The sequence below is a fragment of the Amblyraja radiata genome, chromosome 32, assembly GCF_010909765.2.
Source record: "Amblyraja radiata isolate CabotCenter1 chromosome 32, sAmbRad1.1.pri, whole genome shotgun sequence".
NCBI classification, from domain to species: domain Eukaryota; kingdom Metazoa; phylum Chordata; class Chondrichthyes; order Rajiformes; family Rajidae; genus Amblyraja; species Amblyraja radiata.
Genome location: NC_045987.1, coordinates 20638321 through 20656964, shown reverse-complemented (window position 1 = coordinate 20656964; position 18644 = coordinate 20638321). Strand labels below are relative to the sequence as shown.

Below are 18644 nucleotides of genomic sequence, written 5' to 3'. Positions count from 1 at the left end.
CTGAGGTGAGAAAAAACTTTTTCACCCAGAGATTTGTGAATTTATGGAATTCCCTGTCACAGAGTCACTGGATGGATTTAAGAGAGAGTTAGATAGAGCTCTAGGGGCTAGTGGAGTCAAGGGATATGGGGAGAAGGCAGGCATAGGTTATTGATAGGGGATGATCAGCCAGGATCACAATGAATGGCCTCCTCCTGCACTTATTTTCTATGTTTCTATGTGTATAAAGCTACTGATGCTAGAAATCTGAAATAGGGTGGTAGAGTCATAAGGCACGGAAACAGGCCCTTAGGCCCAAATTGTCCATGATGACCAAGATGCCCGATCTATGCTGATCCCATTTGCCCTGGCTTGGCCTGTATCCTCTAAACCTTTCCTATCCATGTACCTGTCCAAGTATCTTTCTAATACTGTTATAGTACCTGCCTCAGCTACATCCTCTGGCAACTTGTTCTATATAACCTTTAACTCTCTGGAAAAAGTTGCCCCTCAGGTTCCTATTAAATCTTGCCCCTTTCACCTTAAACATATGTCTTATGATTCTTGATTCCCTTACCCTGGGGAAAAGACTCAAGTATTCACCCTATCCGTTCCTTTCATGATTTTATAAATCTCTATACGATGACCAGTCAGCCTCCTGCGCTGGAAAAAGTCCTAGACTGTCCAACCTCTCCCTATAGCTCAGGCTCATCTTAGTCATGCAACATCTTAGTATATCTTCACCAAAACTTAACACAATACTTCAACTGTGGATTCTTCAACATCTGTACAACTGTAACATAACGTCCCAACTTCTAACTTAATACCCTGACTGATGAAGATCACTGTACAAAAGCCTCCTATACCACCCTATCTACCTGTGATGCCCCTTTCAGGGAACTATGTACATGTACTCCTACATCCCTTTGCTCTGCAAGACACCCCAGGGCCCTGCCATTCACTGTGAAGTTCCCACCCTGGATTGATTTCCCATCACACAATACCTCGCACTTGTATGCATTAAACTCAATGAGTCATTGCATTCCACTTGTCCAGCTGATCAAGATCCTGCAGTAATTTTTGATAACCATCTTCACTGTTAACGATACCACTTAGAAACAGAAAATGGTAGCTCAGCATTTTCAGCAGGGCTAACAGTGTGGAGAGAGAATCAGAGATGATATTTCATGAGTGATCTTCCCGTGACCTATTACTTAAAATATAATGTTGCTTATAGACATTGGAATTTTATTGAAGCCAGATTAGATGGCCATCCTCTGACTCTCTCAAGTATAATGAATGTACATTGGTCAAAATATCAATAGTATTTAATTATCAAGAGGACCGCATTCCAGTAATGGGAAAATATTAAGGGTTAATTTAAAAAAAAAAGAACTTGAGTCTATAAATTAAACTTACTAAATTGTGACCACATTTAAAGAAATGTTTTGATGAATGTTAAAGATTTTTGATGATAATGAAATGCACCGAAAGACTATGGAATTAGCACCACTATGCCTGCGCGGTCTACTTTGGTTTTGGTGCTATCAAGGCCTGTACAACTGATAATCTATTGCATATTTATTTGTTGTTGCTGCGATTAAATGTTCATGTCGAGCTGCAGCAAGTAAGACTTGTATTATTCAGGTTCATATCCGGTGTAAATGACAAATAACACTCTTGTGACGGCAACAGTGGACCAAGGTTGACAGTCGGAAAATAACCGGCTGGGAATTACTTTACTGAAATCCCTAGAGTGGCAAGGGATTTCGCTGATCAACTTGTAATTTGATATCTAAAAAATCATTTTCCCTTTCTAGACAGTAATCTTGACACCCTACTCTGAAGCTTTAGCCAGAATGCAACTCACCCGTCTAAAATTAGCAAAACCGCTAAAAGTTCAAATTTCTTTTGTTGAAATTCCAAAATCTAATTGAAAAGGCTGTTACTGTGTGGAAAAACAAGGTGGTTACCACATTTTCCAAACAAGTGTGTAGAGCCCCGCTTTTGAATATTTAGCAGTAGCTTTTTGATAGTGTTGCATGTAATGGTCTGAGCTTAAAAGGAAGAATTGCGAGAGATAAGCTAGTAATACCAATGTAAACATTGTTGTTCAGCCTGCTCTTGGAGAGGTCTGGTTTTACACTGAGTATGAATGTGATAAGCTGTTCTGAGGAGCTCAGTAAAGCAGTTTGTGGTTTAATCTCATTGTTGATAGGCAGCCAAGGTCTTCCCTCTCAGTGCCAGCCACTTTCGTCTTCATTTATTCAGATACTGCACAGAAGACAGCTTTGTATCGCGTAGGCTGAGCAATGTTTAGAGATTTTAAGTCTTCAGCTGAAAGCCTACTGAAAGTGGTCATTGTATTCTCAATTTGGGTTTCTAGACTACTAATTCAGCGGAAAAAATCATAATCCCTGTAACGAGCTTCTGTTTCTGAAAATACATGTTTGTAAAACTATTTTTCTTGAACTCAAATCTTTAACTATGTAAAAGCAATTACCCATCAGAAACATTGGAATTGACCTAATTGCCATAGAATTTGCAGAATTTTTCAATTATCACAGTTCTCTTTTTCATTTCCACTCCATAAATTAGTGTTTAACAACATTGTTGTAAAGATAACATGGACATCAATAGCCAAACACAGTGCCATCCATAATGTTTGGGACAAAGACCCATCATTTATTTATTTACCTCTATATTTCACAATTTGAGATTTGTAATAGAAAAAAAAATCACATTTGGTTAAACATTGTCAGATTTTAATAAAGGGTATTTTTATACATTTTGGTTTCGCCATGTAGAATTTACAGCTGTGTTTATACATAGACCCCCCCATTTCAGGGCACCATGATGTTTGGGACACATGGCTTCACAGGTGTTTGTAATTGCTCAGGTGTGTTTAAATGCCTCCTTAATGCAGGTATAAAAGAGCTCGCAGCACCTAGTCTTTCCTCCAGTCTTTCCATCACCTTTGAATTGCTGTTTTTCAACATGAGGACCAAAGTTGTGCCAATGAAAGCCATTATGAGACTGAGAAACGAGAATAAAACTGTTAGAGACATCAGCCAAACCTTAGGCTTACCAAAATCAACTGTTTGGAACATCATTAAGAAGACAGAGAGCACTGGTGAGCTTACTATCCGCAAAGGGACTGGCAGGCCAAGGAAGACCTCCACAGCTGATGACAGAAGAATTCTCTCTATAATAAAGAAACAAACCAAACATCTGTCTGACAGATCAGAAACACTCTTCAGGAGTCCGTTGTGGATCTGTCAATGATCACTGTCCACAGAAGACTTCATGAATAGTAATGCAAAGGCTAAACTGCAAGATGCAAACCACTGGTTAGCTGAAAAAATTGGATGGCCGGGTTACAGTTTGTTAAAAGAGCAACCACAGTTCTGGAAAAAGGTCTTGTGGACAGATGAGACGAAGATTAACATATATCAGAGTGATGGCAAGAGCAAAGTATGGAGGAGAGAAGGAACTGCCCAAGATCCAAAGCATATTACCGTATCTGTGTAACACGGTGGTGGGGGTGTTATGGCCTGGGCATGTATGGCTGCTGAAAGTACTGGTGCACTTATCTTCATTGATGTCACAACTGCTGATGGTAGCAGCATAATGAATTCTGAAGTGTATAAACACATCCTAGCTGCTCAAGTTCAAACAAATGCCTCAAAACTCATTGGCCGGCGGTTCATTCTACAGCAAGACAATGATCCCAAACATACTGCTAAAGTAACAAAGGAGTTTTTCAAAGCTAAACAATGGTCAATCCTTGGTGGCCAAGTCAATCACCCGATCTGAACCCAATTGAGCATGCCTTTTATATTCTGAAGAGAAAACGGAAGGGGACTAGGCCCCAAAACAAGCTAAAGATGGCTACAATACAGGTCAGGCAGAGCATCACAAGAGAAGACACCCAGCAAATGGCAATGTCCATGAATCGCAGACTTCAAGCAGTCATTGCATGTAAAGGATATGCAACAAAATATTAAACATAACAACTTTCATTTACATGACATTACTGTGTTCCAAACATTATGGTGCCCTGAAATGGGGGGGGGGGGACCATGTATAAACTATGCTGTAATTGCTTCATGGTGAAACCAAAACGTGTAAAAATGGCCTTTGTTAGAATCTGACAATGTGTACTTTAACCACATGTGATTTTGTCTATTACAAATCTCAAATTGTGGAGTACAGAGGCAAATAAGTAAAAGATGGATCTGTATCCCAAATATTATGGAGGGCACTGTCATACCTTGTTTAAACACCATTTCTTGCCTTGACTCTCTCCAAACTAATTAATAGAAGAGGATGCTTTGCAGAACACAACTCTGTCCTTCAAACATCTATTCAGATTGAACCTTGAATTTAGTTTGGTGAGAGATGCAACATTTTAGAACCCTTCTGCTTGCTATTGGTATTACTTTACAGTAGCAAAAAAAGGTTGACAAGGATGACGTGTGGAAAGGAACTGCAAATGTTAGTTTAAACCGAAGATAGACACAAAAAGATGGAATAACTCAGCGGGTCAGACAGCATCTCTGGAGAAAAGGACTAGGTGACGTTTTGGGTTGAGACGCTTCTTCAGACTGGGAGTCAGGGTTCATTTTATGTTCGTTTTATGCATGCCGACTTTCAAAATAGGCATTAAAGGATGTTTAACATTGTGGATATGAAATAGGCCAAGGAGCAGAAAGCAGAAAATTTGATGAATGATTAGTTTTCAAACAGGTTAGAAGTATGTAACGCATTCTTCAAGGATTTGTGTTATATCTACTGCAGTTTCTGAACAAGGGCATCAACCCGGAATATCGCCTAGCCATTCCCTCCTCAGATGCTGCCTGACCCGTTGAGTGGGCATACTTTGGAAGAATTGCTGTTGGCACAAAATTGAGAGATGCACTAAACAGTGAGGGGGGGGGGGGGGTAGTACAGCCTTCATGAGGGAAGGGACACACAGAGGGAATGGGCAGACATGTGAAGACAACATTTCTTTGCAAGATGATTCAATTTGGTTTGGTAAACGATAACAAAAGGTACTGCAGTTTTTCAGTGGTGCAGGAACAGAAGCCTGTTTACAGAAGTAAACAATTATTTAAAGATGGCAGAATGAATTGAGAAGGATTTTGTAAAGTAATATAGGAATCCAAATCTTCAATAATAAAGCCGTGAAGTACAAAAGCAAAGTAGTGATGCACGCTCTTCAAGGAGCACAAGTTGGCCTGTTGTATTTCTGTAAGAAATATTAATAAGCAGTTCATTTATTTATACACATAAACACATTAAGCAGGCATACATTTTCTTCACATATTGAAGGCAGTTTATCCTGGTTTAATGGATTTTGAAGAAACTGCTGTATGCAAAAATGGCATTATAACATTGTAGAGAAGTGTAGTGGTTCAATCCCCTACCTCTCCTTCATGCAAAAGCATAATTTCCATCACTGTAGAAGTTTATTAACTTTCTCCAGCCAACAGCACGCAGACCATTTTTGTCACATTTTGGATGAAGTCATGGTCTATCCAGGTTAGATTAGTGAGACTGAGTGTTTATCATTCCATTAATTTGTTCAGTTTGTTCAATGATTATATTTCATTCTTCCTTGCTATGTTGCAGACACTGGAAAATGAACTTGCAAATATATGTCTATTAATCTGCTCTTTTCATGTCTGACATGCAAAGGAGAAGGTACATTCTTTAACTGTGTTAATAACTTTTCTCTTCTCTATTGAGGTATGTATGTACACTTCTGTGAAAAGTGTCATTCTGCCATGGGGAAAAAATGGTCAGATTGGTCCTTAAGATAGTGCCCTAAACTATGGAAAGACAAATTTTCATAATGTAAGATAGGATCTGGATATAGTAGATTGGGAGCAGCTGCTTGAGGAGAAAATGACATCAGGTAAATGGGAGGTATTTACAAGGGAGATGGTATGAGTTCAGAGTCAATGTGTTCTGTGAGATTAATAATTTAAAAAAAACGTGTACAATTTTGGTTAACAGAGGTTATTGAAGGTTTGATTTGGGAAAATAAGGAAACGTATGCCAGGTACAGGAACCTGGCTTTTAACTGGTCCTTTGATGTTGATAGGAGATATACGAGAGAAATTAAAGAAGTTAGGAGGGAAAAATAGGGCCATGAAATGACTTTGGCAAGTAGAATTAAAGAGAATCCTAAAACCTTTTATAAAATTGTTAGAAGCAGGAGGACAGCCAAGGAAAGAAGCAGGTCTCCTCAGGGATAAAAAGGGTAAAGATAATGGCCAGAACAGTTATGGTTGAGCTAGTGATTTATTAAAGTTCATCTTGACTTGCTTGCTGTGGTACTTCATTACTCTGCTATTCTGTCTCAGTTGCCTTGATCCAGCATATATTCTTGAACTGCTTTCTCAACCTGTTCTGCCATTTACAACACCCTGTGTGTATATAACCCCATGTCTCTCTGTTTACGAACTTTTAGGAACTTTGATTTATATTGGCTGTTCTTTTTCTACCCAACAAAAACATACAACTGTTCTTCCACCTATTTACTCATACCATAGCTTGGCAATATCTCTGTAGTATGTTGCTACCCTTCCAGTTCCCTATGATTTAGTTTTGTGCCAGCTGCAATTTGGTCCAAGTTTCTAATATGGATGCTATTACTAAACCGGTGGGAAACTACAATGTACCTTTCCTTCTGGCTCAAAATACTCCCTGTTGCCTGTTTCATGGCTAATTTTCCATCCATCATTTTATTCTATTGGTTTCAATTCTAATGACACATCTATTTACGTGGCATTTCATGAAACATCTTTTGGAAATTCATTTGTACTTATCAACTGCATTTCATTCATTGACCCTCTATCATTTCATCAAAAAACCTGCATCGATTATACCTAATTCATCATTAACAAATCTATGGTAGGTTTCTTTTATCCATTTACATCTGTTGATGGTTATTGTTTCAAACCTTCTCCATTATTTTGGTAAGTTGACTGGTCTGTAGCTACATTTGCAGTTTTCCAGTCCTCTGGTAACACACTTGAAACGATGGATGTTTTGAAGTTTATGGCAGAGGTTTTCATGATTATCACTCTCAGTAACGAGTTGCATCTCATTGGAAATCGGTGGTTAATCAGCACAGGTGCCATTTCTGATACACTCATTTTTTATCAATTTGACTCGAACTTGTGGAATCTGGGTTCTGCTAAAGCTTGACATGTTTCGGCACAATGTTCAATGATCTCCTAGTGAAGTGTTTGTGAAGAGGGCTTTGGTGAGATCAGTGACCTCACTGAGGCAAGAGCCAAGCTACAGTTTTATAATTACATTTATATGTGTAATTAATTTAAGGAAAAACATGGGAGGGGAGATGATTTGTTGCAGCTCTAGTTTGTGGCAGATGCTGAAAACCAATCTAACTCAGAATTGATGATCTGGAAAGTGAGATTTGGAGTGCAATGTATAAGTGAGGCCAAGCCTACATGGATATTTTGTTTGATTAATAAAGAGGAACTGTTGGGTGTAACTATGAAGGACGGAAGCATTTCAGATCCTGAGATTGGCATTGGAGGAAACTTGGCCCTTTAGACATCCAACGAGTGCAAAGGTTTTAAAGCGTGTGGTTATCAATGGTGCATATGGAAAATGGCTGACATAGGAAGAACAAACAAGGTTCTGCTTAAGGAGTATGTGCAGCTGAGGTCCAAATTTAAAAGCAGAAGTTTAGAAAAAATATAATATGGAAGTACAAGTATGGGAGGGTCACAACCTGAAATTCTGCAGAGAAGCTTCCTGACCCACTGAGTTACTCCAGCACTTTGTGTCCATAGAAATGATAATCTTGGATTACTACCTTGGTCACACTAAATTAGCATAGGGGCAGTAAGATCAAAGGAAAGCATGCATGCTCAAATATTAATATGGGAGAAATGAGGCTCAATTCATGAAGCACATGCACTAGTATTGTGGAAAAAGTTACTGTGTGACCCTTGCTGACTGAAACTGGGGATATTGTGTTGGGGTGAGGAATTGTCAAGGAAATTAAATATTTTTCATCAGTCTTCAAGTAAAAAGATGCAAAATCTCCTGTAAATTGTCAAAATCAACCAGGCTATGAGTGAATGAGGAATTGAAAAATATCAACATTAGTAAAACAAAATATCTGAGAAATTAATGAGATCGAAAAATGCCCTGGACCTGATGACCTGCATCCAAACATTTTGAAAGAGAACTGGGGGAGTTTGTGAGCACGTTGGTTGTCATCTTTTGAAATTCCATACATTCTAGAACAGTTCCCCACAGCTTAAAAGGTACAAGAATAATCATGTGATTTAAGAAAGCAGGGAGAGAGAATATGGGGATCTACAGACCTGTTAGCCGAACGTCGGTAATGATGAAATTATGAGAACGTGACTAAAGCAGTAATAACGAAGCACTCTGAAAATGATATCGACTGGACAACGGCTGAATGAATTCATAAAACGGAAATCATGCTTGATGAATTTATTAAAGTCATTTTGAGGTTCCTTCCTTAAATACAGACGCCAAAACTGCATAGTGTGGCTATATTGCATCAAAACTTCACCACTTTTTACACTCCACGCTCTTTGCAGTATGTACTGCAATATTTGCTGTACTTCCATGCTAACATTTTGTGCATCTTACCAGTGAATTAAGTGCAAGCATTATTTTGTTTTTAAAACTGTAAAATGAATGGTATTTTCTATATCCAGTGTTAGCAGTTACTGGTTATGACACAATGCACTCTGAACCAGCAATAGATGTTGAGCCTAAAACAAAAATAGCCTCCAGCACTATACCAGTGTGAAATGTACCATTGCTCATTCACTAATGCTCACACTGGCTCTCCTTACAGCTTGGTAAATTGATTTCATGCTTTGATCAATCCTGCAGACAAGTGAACATTAGAACAAGAAACATGAGCAGGTATTTGAGTTTTTAATTAGGATTGAGTTTTTAATTAAAATATAAAAAGGAACAACTCAGTGGCTATGTGGTGTGTATTTGGATTGCCACACACCTTCCCAAATATTCCACACAATAGGAAACAACTTTAGAGCATATTGGATTTGGGATGACATATTGTTGTGGATTCAGGATTGGTAATGAACAAACATAGAAAATAGGAAAGAAAGGTTGGGTTGGGAACTTGTGGATTGTTGAGTGCTTCAGGAATCGGTGTTTGTGGTTCCAACTGTGTACAGTTTATATCCCTGATTTGGATGAAGGGACTGAGTATAATGTATGAAAATGTTCTGATGATGCTAAACCTCGAACTGTGAGTATGCAGAGAGGACACAAGAGGATTATAAACAGATAAAATGAATGGATGAGATTATATAATTTGATGTTGTCCATTTTGTTAAAAAAATGCAAAGTAGCAATATTTTTTAAAATGATGACAGAATAAAGGTGTTGTTATTCATAGGGCCTTTAATGTCCTTGATGATGAATATTGAAATTCAACATATTGATGTAACAGGTGATTAGGAATGTAAATAGTACATTGGTCCTTATTGTAAGAGAATTTGAGTGCTAGGGTAAAGGCACCACCTCATGTAATAGTATAACGTCCTGATGAGACCACAGGTGATTTTGTAGAAGTTTGGTCTCCTTATCCAATAAAGTATATACTTTCAATGGAGGATGTAAATAATAAAGTATAAATCTTTACCATCTCTTCTTAAGGAGTTGGGACGTTACAAAATTCTTAAGGGGTTGGACAGGCTAGATGCAGGAAGATTGTTCCCGATGTTGGGGAAGTCCAGAACAAGGGGTCACAGTTTAAGGATAAGGGGGAAATCTTTTAGGACTGAGATGAGGAAAACATTTTTCACACAGAGAGTGGTGAATCTCTGGAATTCTCTGCCACAGAAGGTAGTTGAGGCCAGTTTATTGGCTATATTTAAGAGGGAGTTAGATGTGGCCCTTGTAGCTAAAGGGATCAGGGGGTATGGAGAGAAGGCAGGTACAGGATACTGAGGGATGATCAGCCATGATCATATTGAATGGCGGTGCAGGCTCGAAGGGCCGAATGGCCTACTCCTGCACCTATTTTCTATGTTTCTATATGGGTAAAAGTTATTTTCATTTCTCACAATCATGTAAATTTCTCTCTGGCATGGTTATGTTGCAAACACAGCATCTGCCACTTGCTACCCCCTAATAATTCTCAGTCATGCCCTTTCACTTTCTGTTGGATTCTGGTGCTAGTCATGAGAGATGTTCTGTTTTCTAGTTGGATAAGGGAAGTTCCACACTGTATTGAACTCATGGCTACCCTCACGGTCTTGCAATGTACAAGACATCTGGTCTGCTGATCACTGCCTCATCAGCTGATTTTCCAACCCAGTCATGGTTGTGATCTACAATTTCAGGAAGCTCTGGTCAAGAGGTTGTGTTTTAAGTCTCCTTAAAATGTGGATGTGGATTCGCTCCAGTTTTAAGGATTTAACATTTTAAATAGTCTGCAAATGCAGGATTATTCACAATTGCAGACACACCATTGCAGATATATTGAACACACATCAGATGTTATAAACCATTGTACATAATGATAATTTGGTATTTTGCCCTGCAGTGCTATTCAAATTTTATTATTTTGTTTATCTAAAGACCATTTTAGTTCTTTGAATGTCTCCAACAAAATGAAATAACAATGTTTCTTTTTTTCTTAAGATCCTGGATTATTCCGAACAAACTATGTTTGGTTCTGCACATCTCCTTTAAACTTAAATCTCCTCTCATCTTAAAGCGGTGCCCTCTAGTCTTCGATATTTCCACCCTAGAACCTTCTAACTCGGTTTTTCGCTCTCCACTGGTTCAACCCAACCCATTGTGTATTTCCATCATTCTCATCCATTTTAGATTTCTAGCATTTGCATCTCATAGTTGCAGCATTGACTTTTCTCTCTGCTGCCTTTACTAATCTCTCTCCCCACACAGTCCACCAGACAAATCAGCTGCGACTAAATTAAAAATCTTCAAAAGATTCCACTCTCTCCCCCAGCTGTTACATTTCCATTTCCATTTCTTAGGAATCATTATCTCTGTTTGATTCCCCACAGTTGCTGCCTAACCTGCTGAGTATTTCCAGCTTTTTCTATTTTTTTTATTTTTTACATGTCCGACAGTGCTTTGTGAACGACCTGAAACCCATGATGCTGACATTGAATTCCAATTTTATTCTCCAGCATTATTTCTCCAGCAGTGAACAGAATTAAGGGTAATCAGATCTCCAAAGGTAGGCACATTCCCAGGTGTCAAAAGAATGCTTCTATCACCATGTGCTTTAAAAAGCTGTTATCAATCCAAAGTTCATTCTTTCCTTAATGTCAATGATTTTGACTAAGTGTCTGTATTATTATGGTGCACGTATTGGTGTGTGTTGCCCAGGTACTTCTGACCTGGATAATTGCCTCATCAAAATCCATGCTTGCAATCTGCCAACTTTTTCTATATACTAGATATTCATTACAATCGATTCATAATTACAGAAGAGGAAATGTACAGGAGCAGGCTATTTACTTCATTCTGTTTAGAGTTTGGAGATACAGCATGGAAACAGGCGCTTTGGCCCACCAAGTCTGTGCCGACCAGTGGTCACCTGTACACTAGTTAAGTTTAGACATACAGCACGGAAACAGGCTCTTGGGGCCACCGGGCCCACGCCGACTTTGGAATGTGGGAGGAAACTGAAGATCTCGGAGAAAACCTACGCAGGTCACGGGGAGAAGGTCCAGACTCCGTACAGAAGCACCCGTAATCGGGATCGAACCCGGGTCTCCGGCGTTGCATTCGCTATAAGGCAGCAACTCTACTGCTGCGCCACCGTGACTGCCCGTTCTATCCGACACACCTGGGACAATTTCCAGAAGCCAATTACAAACCTGCACTTCTGTGAAGTGTGGAAGGAAACCGGAGCTCCTGGGGAAAACCCACAAGGTCACAGGGAGAACATACAAAGACCACACAGACAGCACCCATAGTCAGGATCAAATCCGAGTCTCTGGTGCTGTAAGACAGCAACTCTACCACTGTGCCACTGTTGCCAAGCAATGGCCTGTCTTTTTTTTTAAACCTATTTTTAGCCCCTATCTTTAATATAGCAATCTTAGATTTAACATTTATTTTCACCAATGAGAGAATTACAAGCTTTGATCACTCTTTGTATCAGAAGTATTTCTTAATTTCACTCCCTAAAAGATGCAAATTTATGGACAGTTTCCCTGCCTAAGACACCTGAATCAGTGAGCAATAGTTTCCATCCACCCACTCTGGTTTCCTTTAATATCCTGAAAACCTGGATCAAATGACTCTTAATCATTTAGTTCCAAGGACTGCAATCATAGTCTGCAAAGTGAAGTGCAAAGTAGTAGATATGTCAAATAAAAACAGAAAATTCTATAAATACTCTTCTGTTGGCGATAGCACCAGGGAAAGGAGGGAGAGAAGGAAGGGAAGAGAGGAGAAGGGGGGAGAGAGAGAAAGAATGTGTGTGAGAGAGAGAGAGAGAGAGAGAGAGAGAGAGAATGCATGTGAGAGAGTGTGGAGTTTGCACGTTCTCCCTGTGACCGTGTGCGTTTCCTCCGGGCGCTCTGGTTTCCTTCCACATCTGAAGAACTTGTGGGTTTGGAGGTCAATTGGCCTTTGTAAATTGCTCCTAGTGTGTAGGGAGTGCATGTGTAAGTGGAATAACATCGAACGTTGACTCGTTGTGCTGAATCTGTAAACAAGTAACTAAACAGTGCAAATTCTGTTAATAAGTCCGTAAAGAATTCTGGAGAGATCTCTTTAGTCATTCGTGGGAATGTGGAATTTGTTGTCACAAGGATTTAGTTACGGCAGAGAGCAATGTTATGGGCAGGCTGGACAGCTAGAGAAGGAGACAATAGGCAATAGGTGCAGGCGTAGGCCATTCGGCCCTTCGAGCCAGCACCGCCATTCAATTTGATCATGGCTGATCATCCCCAATCAGTACCCCGCTCCTGCCTTCTCCCCATATCCCCTGACCGCTATTTTTAAGAGCTCTATCTAGCTCTCTCCTGAAAGCATCCAGAGAACCCGCCTCCACCGCCCTCCGAGGCGGAGAATTCCACAGGCTCTGCCGTAACTCTCTGTGAGAAAAAGTGTTTCCTCATCACCGTTCTAAATGGCTTACTCCTTATTCTTAAACTGTGGCCCATGGTTCTGGACTCCCCCAACATCGGGAACATGTTTCCTGCCTCTAGTGTGTCCAAACCCTTAACAATCTTATATGTTTCAATGAGATCTCCTCTATTCCTTCTAAACTCCAGAGTGTACAAGCCCAGCCGATCCATTCTCTCAGCATATGACAGTCCCACCATCCCGGGAATTAACCTTGTTAACCTACGCTGCACTCCCTCAATAGCAATAGCAATAGAAGGAAGAGAAGGAACTGTGGACTGGATAAATACCACTTATGTGGAACTAAAAATGACTTGCGGCAGCACGGCACCATGATTGCTGTATCCAGAATAAACTAAAAATGCAGGGTTCGATATTGCCACTGCATTACAAGTGTGTTTACTTATGCTGAATTTAGAATGCTAGTTATGTGCACGTTTAAAGGCTATTGGAGTAATGTTTTTGTGTTCTAGTGTTGGAATTTTGTTTTGTCATTTTATATTATTATTATTATCATTAAATGAGGTCAAATTTGTTTTTAAAATATATTTTTAGCTTCTTATTTACCACCGTTATCTATCTGCCTCTGATTTCTGTAATAGTCGAGGAGACGCATTTTCTTTATATTTCATACTCAAGGGTTTGCATTGTATATTTCATGTTGGTAGTCGCTAATTTTTTTTACATTTTAATGAGCCATCACATAATCTATTACTTTTAATGTTACATATATGTAGCTTGAATCCTCATGCGATAACAATTTATATAGACCCAGAAAAATGAACAAAAGGCTGAGATCCAAGATTTGTCACAGACTTAAGAAATCATGTTACAAACTGTCTCAGTCTACTCAATCTTTTCTCAAACAGCAAAGCTGCAATCCCTGGAACTTGTCCAGTGAATCTTCACTGCGTTCCCCTTCTGGCAAGCACATCCTCTTTTTAATTGAAGAGACCATAACTGCATACAGTGCTCCAGCTGTGATCTCACCAAGGACCTATACAATTGCAGCAAATTATTTTAAATAATAGAATACATGACTTCCAATGTAATTAATTACAGAACCGTAAAGTGGTTTGATTTTGAGAATCTTTATTGTTAATAGTTGTTCCCGTGCTATTGCTGTTGAGACTGAGATATGGTTTCTTGAAATCTTGTCAAGATTTCTCATTCCTAGCATTAGTTAATAGGTTTATCGAGCAAAATCTCTGATCACCAGAGGGACCATGCAAAGGTTGTTAGTTTCAAATGTTCACCATCCTCTATGAAGAAACTTCAGCTAACCCCATGGACGTCCCTGGCCAGGACCTCCTCCGAAAGTAGTGGACAACCCTCAACTGCTTGAGGACAGGCATCGGACGCTATGGAGTAGTGATGAAGAGGTGGGGCCTCGTGGACAGCGCCTCCTGCGAGTGTGGGGACCCAACACAGACAGTGGAGCACACAGTCACGAGTTGCCCCAAACACCGGCCACTGAATGGCGAATGAGGTCTGATTGACCTGGACGATGACACGTTGGCCTGGCTTGCCTCAACTGAGCTGCAGGTCTAAAAGACATACGACAGAAGAAGAAGAAGCAAACCTCCATCCTAAACAGCCTACCCTTTATTCCAACGTTGTGTTACTGATACTAAACTCACCCAGAATGAACCATATTCCCTTCATCTAGCTCATTAAGACTTTCGTTTGTTTTGATATTTCCTTTCATTCTTCAGAATTCTAGAGAATACAGTCCCAATCTATTTGGCCTCTCCACCAATGACAATCTTGCCTTTCATGCTACAAGTTTAATGAATTTTTAATAATGTCCCCCATGTAAATGCATCCTTTTTTTGCGAAGGAGACCAAAACTGTGCACAATATTGCAGTATGCTCTCACCGAGGCCCTAGCAGTTGCAATAATGGGGCTGTCTCACTGTACGGGCTAATTCAAGAGTTCTCCCGAGTTTCCCCTGATTCGAACTCGGAGAATTACGGTAATGGCCGCTCGTAGGTACTCGGGGCTCTCGTGGACATTTTTCAACATGTTGAAAAATCTTCACGATTCTTTGCAAGCTTACCGCGTTTCCCGAGTATCTGCCGTTAGCGTTATGAGCTTCTAAGAGACGTCCCGAGCTCCGACGCACCCGCAATGTACATTCTACGTGCGTACCACGAGTTTGATTTTTTTTTTAAACTCGGGAGAGCTCTTGAATTAGCTTGTACAGTGGGACAGCCCCATAAGACTTCCATAATAAAGGCTAACACACCATTGATCCCTTTAAACACTAGCTGTACATGTGTGTTGACCTTCAATACCTTGTGTACAAGCACACCTACCTTCCTTGCAGAATCAACACTACCCGAACTCTCACCATTTATCAAATATTGTGCTTGGCTGTTATGGCTATGATGTGTCTATCTGCCGTAACAACAGATAACATGCATCCCAGTGAGTTAAATTGTTAACCCAATTATACATTGATGCCTTAAATACTGTTTGCTATTAGACTTAGGAGACCTCCAAGTGTTGACCTCTAGCACCACCAAATAGATCTGCAGCTCCTAATTTACAGTTCTAGTATTTGATAGAAAATGTATAAATTCAATATTGTTCCAACACATCCTTCCTCCTTCTCTCTACCCACTCCCTCCTCCACCCTAGTCATCCTAATGTTTGCATCCTTGTACCATTAGCACACCTTCCCCAGCCAACAATTGGGCCATTATGGAATCCACCCTTCCTGAGGTCATCTGTTGCCGGTCGGTTTTGTTCTGGCCTTCTGTATCTTAGTGTCTGAAGAAGGGTGCAACGTCACCTATTCCTTTTTTCCAGAGATGTTGCCTGACCCACTGAGTTACTCCAGCATTTTGTTTATATCTTCGGTATAAACCAGTATCTGCAGTTCCTTCCTACACATTTATCATCCATTCTGGCTTAATTCATTCCTTATGATAAGAATGGGTGGTTTGAGGAGATCAGAAAGTCAGATGTGTAGTAAAAGATTAAGATTTAACTTGTTGGTATGAAGCCAGTAATTTCTATTCTACATCTAAATTTTCACCTGTATGGATGGAACAGAAGGAGAATTTGAAAGATGATTTTTAAGTTATGAAAGGAGGTCTGTGACCAGTGTTTGTAAAGATCAGTTCTGGAACCTTAATCGTTTGTGATATATATAAAAATAACATGGCCAAAAATGTAGATAGGTTGTAGTTTGCAGACGACCCAACAATTGGTGAAATTGCAGACAGGGAAGAAGACTGACAAAGGATACAGCTGGATATTGAGCAGTTAGTTACAGATATGTGTGGAGAAATAGTATCTCGGTTACCGCCGAAATCTTGTACAAAGTTGCCTCAGTGTAACCGAACCCCAGAAATTCTAGTGCAGCACCACCATGTATTTCCTTCTCTTCGGCATCGCTGTCGTGTTCTTTAGTATTTTAGCTGGATGCTTTTTGCCTGAAAGGGATTTAAAAAAAATTTCAACAAAAATGATGGGGGGGTTTACAGCACAAAATATTAACTGCTAGCTACTTTATTTATTTGGCCATGCGTCAAGTACAGGTGGTGTGAAAGGCTGTTGTATTTCTTTTCCCCACAGAGACACCAGAAAGAGCTGTTTCATCTCAGCGTTACAGCTCTCTGTGGCCTCGGCCCCTGGCTTGTCATGTTTATAAAACGGTGTGGAATATTAACTGTTTCTCACAGCTTTTGCAAAAGCAAGAGGATTCAACAGCTGTTGATGCAGTGAGTGGGCTGTCATTGACCAAGGCTCCTTTCTTAGACCATACACAAATTTATTGCAGGGAAGTGGAAGTGAGTTATGTTTCTTTACACCATAGAAGGAGACCATATCACCCATTGGGCAAAATGCTAGCTCCTTGTTCCATCTTGTTGACCTGCTCTTTCATTCGAGTCTTACTGCATGCCGATCCAATTTCTATTTTAGTGCCTTAATTGACTGACTTCTTGCACCACTGATAGGCAGAGTATAGACTGAAACCATCCTCTCTGTAAAAAATGTCTTTGCACATTGTAAAAAATGTGACTATAGAACATTGAACAGTACGTCATACAGCAATGGTGATTGTCAAGCGCTTCAAGTATTGCATATTTCAAGTAGCGCTTCATTGTTTTTAAACTAAAATATGAAGGAAGAACACAAATGGGCCTGTTCAACTTAGGCGATATTTCAATGGACTGTCGGCGACTGTCAAGTTGCCGGCAGTCGCCTGAAAAACCGGCAACTGGAATGGCGGCTGTGGAACACACGCACGCACGCACACACACACCATAATGAGACCACGACTAGTTCCCAGAATGCGGGAATTCTTCGCCATCATGAAGGTGACTCCCCGGCAACTACCCGCGAACATGTAGCGACCATGTGGCGACTGCATAGTCTCCTGCAGTCATCTAAAAAGTCGCCTAAGTGGGACAGGCCGATTAAGAAAACTTAACATAATATGGCATGTCAATATCATTGGGCATTTCAAGTAAATTATCTTTAACATATCCAGCCTGTCCCCAGGTTACGAATGCTTGACCTATCGACATCCTTGCATACTAATGAGCTCTCAGAATATAATTAATTTCAAAGTGCGTACATACATTCGTTCTTACGAACGGCAGAACTCGTTTGCTCTTTCTCCACTTTCAGCAATTGTTCTTTCTTATCAGTCTTGCGTCATTTTTGATGCCACTCACTGCAATACTGGGGAGATATTGTTACCAATGAAGTGATTTGTGTGTGCTTTCTGACTTGCGGCCAAAATCGACACGACCGCCTGTATAAGCACAACCCATTGGTTACCTAGGGATGATCTGTACTATGATTATAAAGAGTTTGAATTAATCTTCCCAATTATATGACGTTCATAGATTTTCTATGTTCTTTTCCATTTTCCATGCAGTTACCTTGGGTGACTTTAATCTACATATAGATTTGGCCAAACAAATTGGTAGCAGCGGCAAGGAGGAGGATTTCCTGGAATGTATACGGGATGGATTTATAAACCAATATGTAGAAGAACCGACTAGAGGACAGGCTATCCTGGACCGGGTATAGTGTAATGAGGAAGGATTAGTTAGCGATCTTGTTGTGCAAAGCCCCTTGGGCAACTGAGACCATAATTTGGTGGAATTCTGCATTAGGATGGAAAGTGACACGGTTAATTCAGTGTCTAGGGTCCTGGACCTTAAGAAAGGAGATTTTGAAGGTATGAGATGGGAATTGGCTAGGTTAGACTGACAAATTGTATTTAAAGGGTTGACGGTGGAGATGCAATGGCAAAGATTTAAAGACCGCACGATGAACTCCAAAGATTGTTCATCCCTGTCTGGCGAAAAAAAGAAAACAAAACAGGGAATGCAGCTCAACCGTGGCTAACGAGGGAAGTCAAGGATAGTGTTAAATCCAAGGAAAAGGCATATAAATTGGCCAGAGGATGCGACAAACCAGAGGACTGGGAGAAATTTAGAACTCAACAAAGGAGGACAAAGAGCTTAAT

The 18644-nt window shown here is 40.1% G+C and overlaps 1 protein-coding gene and 1 long non-coding RNA gene across 7 annotated transcripts in view; one reads left to right on the top strand and one right to left on the bottom strand.

Moving 5' to 3' along the window:
- The window catches only part of dennd1a (DENN domain containing 1A), a 492710-nt gene that overhangs the window by 60350 nt on the left and 413716 nt on the right, over positions 1-18644 (top strand). The window lies entirely within an intron of this gene.
- The window catches only part of LOC116990701, a 29949-nt gene continuing 24287 nt past the window's right edge, over positions 12983-18644 (bottom strand). Inside the window, exon 5 of the long non-coding RNA XR_004416603.1 lies at positions 12983-12993. This is a non-coding gene — a long non-coding RNA (uncharacterized LOC116990701). The remainder of the gene's footprint in view (positions 12994-18644) is intronic.